General features: G+C 39.5%; 1 non-coding gene across 1 annotated transcript; it reads left to right on the forward strand.

The window, feature by feature from the left end:
• Window positions 1-230: 230 nt before the first annotated feature.
• Window positions 231-334, forward strand: LOC126163340 (U6 spliceosomal RNA). The gene has a single exon (XR_007535229.1). It is a non-coding gene; the product is annotated as a U6 spliceosomal RNA (small nuclear RNA).
• Window positions 335-13498: the final 13164 nt, after the last annotated feature.

The raw sequence follows: 13498 nt of genomic DNA on the forward strand, positions 1-13498 counted from the left end.
TGTCTGCTTGTATCTGTATATGTGTGGATGGATATATATGTGTGTGTGTGTGTGTGTGTGTGTGTGTGTGTGTGTGTGTGTGCGCGCGCTAGTGTATACCCGTCCTTTTTTCCCCCCTAAGGTAAGTCTTTCCATTCCCAGGATTGGAATGACTCCTTACCCTCTCCCTTAAAACCCACATCCTTTCGTCTTTCCCTCTCCTTCCCTCTTTCCTGATGAAGGAACCGTGGGTTGTGAAAGCTTGATATATACTAAAAGTGGAATGATACAGACAAGATCAGCATGGTCCCTGCACAAGGATGACATGCAAAATCATGAAGCATTCCACATTTTTTAAAATAAAGCTGGGGCCTGTCACGTACTTCAGAGTTTCATGTTGTCGACGCTCACCATGGCGTATGACGGGAATGAAATGAGTTGTGAGTAGTAGGCATAATTGTGTCTATAAACAAAAGAATTTTTTTTGTGTTGCTTGCTCAAAGCTCACTTATCAGAAGCCTCCCTTAGCATACCGTGACTCAGCTACAGTTTTGTGGACCTTAAACTTATCACAGATCCTTTTGTTCCTTTAAATCAGCCAAACACAGTAGAACACGATATACAAAAATCAGCAACATCAATCACACCATTGCAATCGCAAAAACATCACATCGCAGAACTAGGTGCAACTAGTGGTGTAAGTGTGTACTGTTGATTGTTTAGGTGTAATATTAAAATTCTCATAAATTAGAAATTTTTGATAGAACTTCATAATCTTATAAGTTCAGCTCCCTTATCCTTGTTTTCTTAGATGTATTTTTGTTGGTTTCTAGTTGTCTCATATTAGTTTTGTATTCATTTGAATTAACACATCTTCGTCACAAGTAAGTAAATAATTAGTTAATGTTAGATGCTCATCTTGCAATCCTTTTTTGAATGTAAAACAGATTATCAGAACACATTCATGCTGTAAATCATCTGTAATCCTTTTAGTATTAGGCTCTAATAATTATAATTGATGTTGGGCTGACTCGTCACTGTTAAAATTTTGTTCAATGTTGCAGGTCACAGTTATAGATTACACTTTATTGAGAATGTCATATGTTGGCTGTTGCATTTTCAATTATCTGGCTGTGGACCCAGTCCTCTTCATCTCACAAGGAGATTATCAGTTTGAAGTGTACCGCTTAATGCAAAATACAGTGAAGTTAGTATTCACCGAATTTATCTCTCTCTTTCTCATTGTATCAGTAGAAATTTTATACTATTAATTAGAATCGCGACATATCTGAGCTCTAAGAACTTAGACGAGTAGAAAATACTGTATGTAATGCATGTAACATGCCAGTAAATAGCATGATTTCAAATTCACTCATTAGTTGTCTTTAGCTCAGTGTGTCATTTCTGCTTTACTTAAACAGTGTCTCATAGCTAACATGTTGTTGACTAGTTTGTGACATTAAATATTTAATTGTGCTAGGACTTTTCATGTTAGTAAAGTTGTTTACTAAGATCATTTACATTCTGGGTAAGTTACCAGAGAGGGAGACTGACTGCATGAACGTCATGTAAATAAAGGAAAAGGTTGGAACGAACATAATTTTGAGTGAATAATTCTCAATAAATTAGGGTCCGCAGCTGTGATAAATTTTTTGAATAATTTCTTGAAGCCTTCAGCTGCCATTTTCTTTATTTCCTGTACAATTTCGGCCTTAGGCCATTTTCAAGTATCTAAAACGGAAGTTTCATACAATGGATTAGTGACACTTGTGCTTTTGATATAGAAACAAGTCATATCTGTAGATACACTAGGTGCATTAAAACTTTCTTTATGGAATATTTTTTTGTAACAGATTGTCATATACATCGTTGCTCGTGTGACATAATATCATGCTCATAAACTAGTTCGGGTGTTCACGCTATTTTAGGAGCACGCAACTTTCGAGCAGTTGTTGCAAAGCTCTTATATGTAATGCACTTAACACTAGGAAGATTATAATTATCTGTTGCCAAAAAAATCATCCATAAAGTAAGTTATAATGCGCGTAGTATATCTACAGATATGACTTTGTTCATATATCAAAAACACAAGTCCCACTAATGTATCCACTGTATGAAACTTATGTTTTAGATACTTGAAAATGGCCTAAGGCCAAAATTGTACAATCGTACAGGAAATACAGAAAATGGCAGCTGAAGGCTTCAAGAAATCATTCAAAAAATAATTTTGAGTGGTTGGAAATAATTATAATCACGAATGCCAAAGTGTCTGAGGTAGTTCAAAATTGGGATGTGTTTTACAGATCTGGAAATTCACTGCAGAAAATTCGAAGAAATTGTTTAAAATACAGAAAGAAAGACCAGTACTTATCATGTGTCACAATTATTAATACTATCAATAAAATAACTTAAAACACAAAAAATACTAAAGTGTGCGTCATTTGTGACGGCGGCCAAGTTTAGGTTCGTTCTGCGCTTCTGACGTCACAAAACACAGTCATCCAATGAACAGAGAACGACGTTGCCAGAGCTCGACTGCAATGCACAGCACGGACGAGTGTCTTCAGTTTTAGAAACATTCAGTCATAAATAAAGTAACTGAATAAAAGCTATGTCTTTATAGCAGACTTTCTTTTAGAGAAAGTTTGGAAAAAGCATTCTTTATACCAATTGCTTCATATTCTATTAATTAATTAAACCAAACAAGCAAAAAGCCTCCTAATTCAGGCGATAGCAAGGAAAGATGTTTGTATAATTCTCACTAACTGCTTTTTCGCAATAAAGAACAGCGGTAATTGTTTATTTCCTATTGTACTTTGACGAAACGTGAGTAATTCATAGTCATACCAACAGTGTTTGTCGGTATTTTGCGTGATATTTTAAAGTCCTCTGGGAGCTGTAATGAAAACGAGCTGCATTAGCATAATGGTTAAGGTGTAGGGCAAGCTAAGCGAAAGGTTTAAGAGTTCAAATCTTATTCAGTGCTTAATTATTTTTTTTTAATTTTTTAATTTTATTTAAAAACAATATCGAAGTGTCTTACTTCATGAATTTTATTCATTTGAATGTAATTTTTTGAAATTTCTAGTGGCAACTAAAATCAACCATATGGAAAGTATATGCTATGGACTTTTACCTCTGCAAACTCATCAAAATTTCGTGCAATGGTTTACTACATCTAATGCTGCACAATAACTGTGTTGAACATCGAAACAAAATAAAGTCATTTATGGGGGGAAGGTATCAGTCAAGAAGATATGTAAAAATCAAATTTTTGGGCCAAATAGTTTTTGTGAAATCGAATGATGAAGTGTGTCAAAGCAGTCGAAACACCATGTGTCTGCACAGGCGAGCAGTGCAATGATGACAAAATCGCACGGAATGCGGGGAGCACACCTCTAGCAGCGAAAGGGTTAATGCGGCCGTGGTGGCTTTACTTCATAAACTGCGCGCTCCCCCCTAAACGTAAGTTTGCGAACTATACTATGGTGCTGCTTCTCTTGGCGCATACAACTGGCAACGCAGCAATCTCCTGCATCTGGGCGGGCATGCGCGAACTGCCAAGATAAAAGAATTGAACTATAGTGACCTTTTGGAATTTTATGCCATTTCTTCATGGATGAAAAATTCATCAATTGGAGGGGTGAAATATCAGGTGACGCCCCAGGATAAGGAAACAACTAAATGGGCGTGGGAGAGGCCATTTACCACAAGTCATTTGTTACTTCTCAGAAGTACAATCTTTTATTGCACAGATACTAAAAACACTAATAAAATAGAAATGATTCAGGCAGTCACTTAAAAATTTCTTCAGTTTAACCAATTGATGAGTAATTAGTCAATTTAAACAAAGAAAATGCACCAGTTACGAAGAACTTACAAGCAAATAATACAATTGCATATAACATGCACGCAGTTAGCACTGAGCAAACTACGACAGCAATTTTGCTAAAGATTATAGTTCCAACATTTGGCTGGCCAAAAGAGGTGTTTGACATTAATAAATATTACTTAAACAGGCTATATATGCTCAGGGAAATCTGGGAAAAACCCGGGAATATTTTTATCCGAGAGAAAACCAGTAAAAACAGGAATTTTTCATTGTTTTAGTCTTCAGTTCAGTTTTTGTGATTTTGACTGTTAAGAACTGATAGTCTAACAAAAAATTCTGCTGTGTTCCACTACTGCAGTGGTAAAATGTAAACGACAGAATAAAACCAAAATAAAACTCAAGTTGCAAACAAAATGCGCCATTTACAACAACAAAACACAGTGCACACACGTGCGCCTGCTAAAAGCAAAATGTGTCAGCTGCTTTAGGACTAAGATTATGGAGTACTTCGTAACAGCAAATTGCTTCTGATGAGAATGACATCATGGTTGTTCACATAAAGTTCATTTTGAGCACTTGTCAGAGAGATCATGTGCATGAGCAGTTGAGTTGTGTATGAGCAGTACCTTCTCCTGCTTGTGGCTGCAGTAGTAGCAGGAGGCAGTCACGCCACCCACAAACATTTTTTTGGCATACCCAAGCTGCCTGATTCGTGCATGCGTATAGCAGTATTGGTCGTAGTGGGAGGGGGGTAGTGGCCCATGTTTATGTCCGGTGATTTTGCTGTTTCATTTACATTAACAGTTCAATCGTCAAATGGAAACAAAACGGATTTCTGTGACTGCGAACTATCAAGTGAATTATTATACATTCACATAATTATGGAAGGCTAAAATATGTTATTGGTTTCAGTTGTCTGATTTTCTTTCCATGTTTTTGGCAGTCAAGCATTAATCGCCTTGCACAAAAATGAAGTTATTTTTGTTGATTTGCTAAATAAATGTGGTTTCTATTAATCTTTTCTGCAGATGCAGTCAGTTTATAAGAAACAAAATGTTTCATTCCACACTATTGGCTAGGTTCACTCGATTTCAAGTGCACATGTTAAACTTCTGGCACGCATTATGCCATAATAAAGAACCAAACATGAGACAATACAGTACTGGTACTCTTAGAAAATTTGCATCCCAAAAAGCGCACTGGAAAGCTTAATATCAGGTTGTGGCCTACTTCATTGTGAATCTGGGCATATGAACGTATCCTTCATGCCGAATCATGCATTTTAGTGTGGTTTACAAAATTCCTATGATCTTGGAGTATCCTTTGATGTCCTATTTCTTTTATGAAGTCATGGAAGTTCTCTTAATGCTAAATGTGTACAAACATATGGGCTTCTTAAGGCATTGTAGCTGCCCATGCGCAGTAAAACCTGCTGTCTGGTGCACTCTGGCACCTGCTGAAACGAACTGATGTCCAAGAGGTCGCAGGAAAATATTGCAAATGGTTCGTTGAATAGCATTATTTTCAAAGTAAATTTCTTTTTACACAAGACGAATTATGTTACGTGTGAGAATGTGCAATGAATTTCTTAAATCACAGACTCTCATTTAAAATGTAACACTTTGAATACCAGCCACTTAGAATGATTTTGAGCTCAGAAGACAAGACATTGTCATTGTTTAAATTTTTTTACGTTTGTGTGATGTATCTTAAAGTGTAACACACACTAAAAATACCTTATTATGAAAGCTTAGCTTTACTTGTGCTATACTATGTACATTAATTTAAACCATTAACTTTTCCTGTTTCTGTGTTCACGCTACTTAAAGTTGATGTTGCTATTGGCTGACTACATCACATGTCCTATGCTTTGAATATCTGCTGTCATAGGTTGGCAAAATCAGTGAGATGAGCTAGTGCAATCTCTAATTTCAACGCTTTGACAACTAACATGCTGTGTTTGGTGGAATTCAATTTTATACTATCGTAATATGAAAATATGCAGCATACATATTGCTGTATGTCAAAGATCTTTCCAAAATGCATGACCCCCTTTCCCCGTTGCTGATTTTGATTTTATAAAGTGCCAGGAAAATTACAATTCAAAGGATTTATATTTTTATGGCTCCAAAGGAAAGTACAGTGTTGCTTATCATGCAATAAGCGTATTTTCACCTTAGAAGAAATTTATTTTCACATGGGAAAAGTGTGTCTTTAACTTGGAGATAGGGGAAAAATCCAGGAATTTTTCTTATTGTCCAAGTATACACCCTGTTACAAGAAATATAGTTACATAAAATTACACAAATTTGGTGTCTGACAAGCTGAGGCCTGTTGAGTATTAATATTTTATGCAGTGAGCACAAAGACAATTCTGTACACAAATATTCAATATTTGATTAGTCAGAGAAGCCGCTTGGGTGTGAAAAAATAATAAAGAACAAATAAAAATAATAAAACACCATTTAGCAGATTGAGAATTACAGCAATATTAAAACTATTACATTAAAACCAAAATTCAAGCAGGCAAAACATGGAAGGGGCAGGTAAGGAAGGGCAGGCCTGAAGAAGATGGTTTAAAGTAACGGACAGAACTGGTTAAATTAAAGCCCGATTCCTAAGAGATAGAAACTCAACTTATGAGGGATGCCATAGCAAGCCAGAAGGTGGCAACCTCTCCGAGACTACTGTGAGATGGGAAGCAGTGCCCTGGCCGCGCGCACATACACAGTCGATGCGGACAGGCTACGCCTGATGAACCTGCAGGTAATAGATAACACCGTGGGGCAACACCTAATGCTGTGAACAGCTCAGAAAGCTTAGAGCAAACACATAATTTATGCATAATAATCATAGAACGTACGAAAATGCTGAGACCAAGACAAGAAACTCGACGCGAGTGTGGCTCCAAGCCCCAAACCAACCTTAGGTATTACGACTAGAATACTACAGTAAGAATTACTAAAAGGATTAACCGGCTAATCTTACAGTAAAATATAACAAGAAGTTAATGTAATAACCAATAAATCACAGATTATTCAAACACATTAACTTCAGAGACGTGGCGTAACAGCCAAGTCTCGAGGGCTAACAGACAGACAGCTACAATAATAATTAATATAAAACAATAAATATTAATTTTGTTGAAAGGGACAAAATCTCTGTAGATATATGGAACTTACTTACCCACGTGGCCCAATATTCACTAGGCCACTAGCATTTTCTTACCACGGCTGTAGACAATTTTATAGTCACTGGTTACTGCATCACTCAGGGAAGCAAGAACTTCCACACACACACACACACACACACACACACACACGGAATGAGCCAACATGGGTCCTGTATGTTGTCATGTGGAAGAGAGGCAAAAGGTAAGGGGAAGGTGTCGGAGAGTTCATAATCAGCACTTTGTCTCCTCCCTTGGTTCTTTGTCAAGGGTGTGGGCTACACTATGCACCCTTCAAGGTTGCCAACCATGTCTTCCATCCCCATTTTGCAATGGCATCAGTGCCGACCTCCTCTCCAGATGCCTTCCCCCTCCAGAAACAGTGGACTGAAGCTTCCCACTTACAATTTCTCTCTGTTCAGGGGGAATCCTACAATAAACCTTTTACCGAACGGGAACATCTTTTGGTCCTTTCCTCCTCCCAAACTGCAGACCCCAGTGCCAATTCCACCCATAACCAATTGCTGCAAGACATCAGTCGCCCACTATTGTATCTCCTTGCGGTGTTTGTGTTATGCTCAAAGGGGTTTTCCCCTCGTGATGGAGGAACAGTATTGTGATTCCTATCCATAAGCCCAATAAGGATCCGTTGTCCCTCTATAGTTACCGGCTGGTCGGTCTGATCAACATTCATTGCAAGTTATCTGAACAGGTGGTGGCTCTGTGGGATCTTAGAATTTTGGAACCCTTTGTCTCCTCACCAATGTGGCTTTCAGGATGGAAGGTCTCCAATCGATCATCTGCTTCAGCTGGAAATCACAGTTCATCAGGCATTTTCTCAGCTCTGCATCTTGTCGCAGTTTTCTTCGATCTTTGTAAGGCCTACGACATGGTTTGGTACCATCACATCTTATTTACACTTCTTGATTGGGATCTTCAGGGTCCCTTCCTCGTTTTTATTTACCAGTTCCTGTCCCACTGGTTGTTCAGAGTTAAGCTTGTCATCATTCTCAGCCTTGCACAGACCCAGGGGAATGGCATTCCACAGGGTTCTGTATTAAGTGTCCTTTTCCTTATTGTTGTTAATGGACTCATGGCATGGCTGTGCTGTAAGTGAAAGATTTCTGTACCTGGGCTAGTTTTCACTCAGTGGCCTCTGTGGAGCGGAAGCTCCAGGTTGTCATCCAGTGCACTTCTGCATCGACACACACACACGATTTGCAATTCTCCCACCCTTGTATATTGCAGGTGGTCCATTTCTGTTGCCGTCCTATGGTCAATCCCAGTTCCGAGCTCTACGTCAATGCCCAACATCTGACCGTGGTTTTGTTTCTTTGATCTTCTTTGTTGGCAACAGGCTTACTTGGTTGCTCCATATCAGCCTTCTGAAGATCGGCTGTTTACAGAAACTCAGTCCTGTGGATATTCTTCAGGTTGACACTGGGATACCCCCACTCCCCAGCTCCTGGTCTCCTATGCCATTGCTCTCCGCTCTTTCCCTGTTCACCCCTCCTATTCTTTCATCACTTCAGGATATCACCAGCCTTAGAGTGGGTTTACCAGTTGGTCTCTGTCTCACTTCTCTCTGCTGCAATTTCCATCTCCCCCCTGTGTCCTCTTCTCCACATTATTTTCTGGAGATCCCAGGTTCGGATAGATCTCTTCCCGGGGTCTGAATGGCTCCATCACTCCAACAGTGTTCCACTTTTTATTCGACCCGCTCTTAGGAGAGTTTTGGGATGCTATTGTTTTTTACAGCGATTGCTCGAATTCCAATGATCACATGGTATACACCTTTATTTCTGCTGTTGGCATAGAACATTATCTCTTGCCTGCCACATGTGGGGGTGTTCATCATGGAACTGTTGGTCATTTACTGGGCCCTCCACTTTATTAACAGTGGGTTGGGACTGTGCTGGGTCCACATTGCATGTAGCAACTCTGTGGCACTCCCTGTGCTCCCCCCCCCTCCCCCTCACCTCCCCTATTCTTTACCCTTCTGCCACCCTGATGGTTGTCACCCCAACAATACTGGTCTCACCGTACTTCATTTCATGATTATATTTGAGTGGCAGTATTTGGTGACAGCTCACTTACTCAGTTGTTTTAGTTGGGTACTTCGCTGATGTTCGTCGCATCTCTCCTCAGCTGTTCTGACAGTCTGTCCCGCATAAGTCATACAGTAATAGCATGGAATGCAATACTCACCTGTCTTTTAGAGACTTAGATCATCTCTAATTTTACGAAGAACACTTTATCGTAATTATTCCATAGAAGTAGACTAGACTGATCTTTCTGGATATTGAACCAGTGTAAAGTAGTCAGGTGCTTTTTCGCTTCTCCTCCTTGGTCTGTCTCACCCTGTTTCTCAGGTGTTGTTGGTTTTGAATGCATTGCCTGTTCAATTTGATGCTGTGATTAACCATTGTTTCAGAACATGATTCGCGGGTGTTGTAAATCTTTAGTAAGGCTTTCCTTTCCAGCAAGTGTTAGATCTCTTGGACCAGAGTCTTTATCACTGAATTTCTTTGCCCCCACAGGGCTTGCTGCTGCTTTGTGGATTCGAGCTTGGCTACCACGGGGCCCCAGTCTCTGCAGCGTCTTTTCCCTTCCACACCGCATGCCTGTCCTCTTGCTATTCCTTTCCCCCTCCCTTGGGGAATATGTCTGCGATGTTTTTGTGACTGTGTTCCACATTTTCACTAGCTGACATAAGAACAGTCTCACAACTGTTTTTTTGTTCCTTTCATTGTTTACCACACCCTATATCCTTCCTCCACTTCGGTATTTGAGACCACTCTTTTCTTCTGCCTCTATGTGCGCTCCTGAAGGCTGGCCCACACATCTGTCACGTAACAGGTGACTGGGTAATGCGGAATTCTCAGCCCCAGGCTGACAGGTAGGGTTTGCACATACCCATGGTATATGCTGGGTCCAGGGAGGGGTGATTGCCTGAGCTGCTGCCTTCCAAAATTGCCAATTGGTCCCTCTGTTAGGTGTTTGTAAGGTGCGACCTGAGTTGTGAACAATCACCTAAGGCACGGGAGTCCCCTTCTGAGGGAGGGTGGGGGGTGAGACCAATTGGAGGGAGTGCACCATCGAAGACGCTGCAATCATGGGGGATTTTCTCGCAATGAGCCAATCATCATCTTCACAGTCCATGTAAATGGAAGGAAGCTCCCAGTTCAAAGGCCCTTCCAGCTTCACCATGATTCCTTATGGTTCCAAGTGCTGAAGACGGTCAGTCCTTTGCAACAGTAAATCCGCTTCATATTCAGGCAGGTGTTGATGCAATTGCTGGCCCTGTGAAGTTGCACTCTTGTTTCCACAATAGCACTTTGCTTTTGGAGACTACTTCTGATTCTCAAGCACAACAACTGCTTGCCGTCTTGCTTCTCCACAACTATCCTGTTCGTGTAGAGCAATGGAATACCGGAGGTCCATAGGTTGCTGAGAACATCTCATCTACACTGAGCATAGAATTTTTTAGGACACCACTCATGAAGGGAAAACTCATCAACCCTTTTATTTCAACACTATCTGTTGCTGAATGAAACCACTGGACCGTATTGTACTTTTGCCTAGATTTCTCGATTTCAAGATTTGTGTACAAAACAATTTTTTCTATAAATTTCGAATCTGTGAATAATAAAAATATTTCCAATTCACTAGTGACCCCCCTTCCTTCCCCACGTGGACCAGGGAGATTAGTAATAATATTTGACGCTGGTGTCCTAGAAAATTTTGAATGCATGGGTTTGTTGGTCCATATTGTCTCTAAGTCTTTACCTAGCTCAAAATTTCTCTCATCATCTACATCTGACTGAGAATTAATCAAACTCAACTGCTCCTGCCGCACAATGAAGTAAATCATCCTCATCATCAGTATTACATAATACGTCATCCTCAGTTTCTGAACAGTTTTCTGCATCGATATTGTCGCCATCCTCTGACTCAGCCTCCTGTGAGAAACTCGTTGTATATCTCCTCAGGAGTTCTAAGGAGTTGATGCGCCACTTCAGTAAGATACTAGTAGAGAAAACGAAACTTAGATGTAATATAAACATCAATATGGGGTTGAATCCTCCCCACAAAAGAAACTAATAAGTGTGACGTAAACAGTAAGGTGGGGTCGGATCCAACCTGAGTGCGGGTAATGTAGGTTTCGGATAGAGAGGGTAGGTGCAGGTCACTCACCAGACTGACGTGGCCTCCTCGGCATTCTCGGGACGACTGGCTGGTAGGGTAGCTGGAACCACAGCGCACTCAGAAAAGGGAGTGGGAATTAAAAAACAAAACAGACTCGCTAGGGTCAGATCCAACCCCCAACCTTACCATTAGAGGGTTAATAGAATGCAGGAGACATCTAATTTCTTATTGAAATGACAAAACTTGTGTGGGGACAAAAATATTAATGTAAATGTCCTTGATGTAGTCCTTACCCAAGAGTTTAAAAATCAGGCAACAGAAAGTTTATTGAAACCATTATCCAGAATGGCAGAAGCAGTAGAACTGAAGTAAGCAGGGAAGAACATAATGATAAAAGTACCTTTTATGGAAGCTACAGTAGGCACGAATCCCAGTGGGTCAGTCATGTAATGATATTGAAGACAGGATGGAGAAACCCTAATTTGATATAACATTTAGAAAATGTTTGCTTTTCACCATATTATGAATTTATTTTCATATTCTTTGTAACTTCATACTTAAACATCACACATATATTCTGAAAAGTTAAAAGATAACACTGTAAAAGTCAACCATTGGTACAGTTAACAGCTAGAACTTATCTAATAAGTATGAAAAATAAAGTGTAAAGAACAGTAATTGGTTCACTAAAGTATGGTTGTGTTAAGAAATTTGTGGATTTTTTTATTTAGAAGTATGCTTCCACTGTGCATCTTCTCAAGTAGTTCTCAAATGTGACTCATCTAATTGTTAGCCAGTCACCTTTTTATGTGCTTATAATTGTTCTATTGTTTAACTGACATGTCATTTCTTGTGTGTGTTTCAGAAATGAATGGAGAAATTTCAGGCCCTACACGAATATTCTTTGGTTGCACTACACCTTGGGCAAAATGTTGCAAGGTGTCAATTACAAAAACATCTCCACAAAGATTCACAAGAAATTTAGAACAAAGCTAGATAACTGTTATAATGATGTACTGAAGTATAATAGTGCTCATGATTTAGCGACTAATGGGAATTTACTGGAAATGATTAAATAATATCTTACAAAAATGAGTATTTCTGTTGAAATGGTTATACACAGCTGAAGTTTCTTTGCACAGAATGTATAATAGTATTAGGGTCTGATTTTCTATTGTTACAAAGTTAAAAAAAAAAAATACTAACAGATATTAACATTTTGCCGTCTGAGGCACAATGAATAAACCAGCTATTCTTTAGAAATTGGCATGAAAATCAATTGCATATGACAAGCATTGTATGTTCACAATTGTATGTTTTTTGTCACATCCTGTAACTTTTTCACCTGGTATTCTGCTTTTGGGGAAAGTATCTTCCAAACATGTGTCAAATAACGTTCCACAAAACATGGCAGTAATTAACTTCTGATTGCTTCATTTTTATTTATAATTTATGTTCTGTGTGAGGTGATCAGCATTGTCACTAGTAAAAGGTGGACAACTACATTCATAGGCAACATATCGCAAAGTTCTCAAGTGTTGAAACTTCCTGGCAGATTAAAACTGTGTGCCCGACCGAGACTCGAACTCGGGACCTTTGCCTTTCGCGGGCAAGTGCTCTACCATCTGAGCTACCAAATCACGACTCACGCCTGGTACTCACAGCTTTACTTCTGCCAGTACCTCGTCTCCTACCTTCCAAACTTTACAGAAGCGAACCTGCGCAGAAGAGCTTCTGTAAAGTTTGGAAGGTAGGGGACGAGGTACTGGCAGAAGTAAAGCTGTGAGTACTGGGTGTGAGTTGTGCTTCGGTAGCTCAGATGGTAGAGCACTTGCCCGTGAAAGGCAAAGGTCCCTAGTTCGAGTCTCGGTCGGGCACACAGTTTTAATCTGCCAGGAAGTTTCATACCAGTGCACACTCCACTGCAGAGTGAAAATCTCATTCTCAAGTGGTGGTCATAATTTTTCCAAAGGCCAAAGGGGTTCACATTTTACACAATCCGTCGTCAATTGACTGGTATTAACACACTGCTTTTGTTGCATTTTTATGTTTGATCACAGACTTTCTCAAAGTAAAATTACACTTGCTTGCACAGTGAAAGCTAATCTGTGGTTGGTTGATAACAACACAGATATTGACAGTTTGATTGACTTATAATGAGGTGCTGTATGCCACACACCTATTTATAGTACAACATAATATGAAAAATCATAAAATGTTGAATTAAAGGTACTGTATTTTTAATGTTACTATAAAAGATTGCAAAACTAGAAAGTTCATTTAACCAAGAGCTGTATAAATAGAGAATACGGGAATGCCCACATGCTGCCAAGGCTTGTTTGATTAAGCTGCAGAAGTTTCGCAGTAAG

This window comes from Schistocerca cancellata, chromosome 2, assembly GCF_023864275.1.
Source record: "Schistocerca cancellata isolate TAMUIC-IGC-003103 chromosome 2, iqSchCanc2.1, whole genome shotgun sequence".
NCBI classification, from domain to species: Eukaryota; Metazoa; Arthropoda; class Insecta; order Orthoptera; family Acrididae; genus Schistocerca; species Schistocerca cancellata.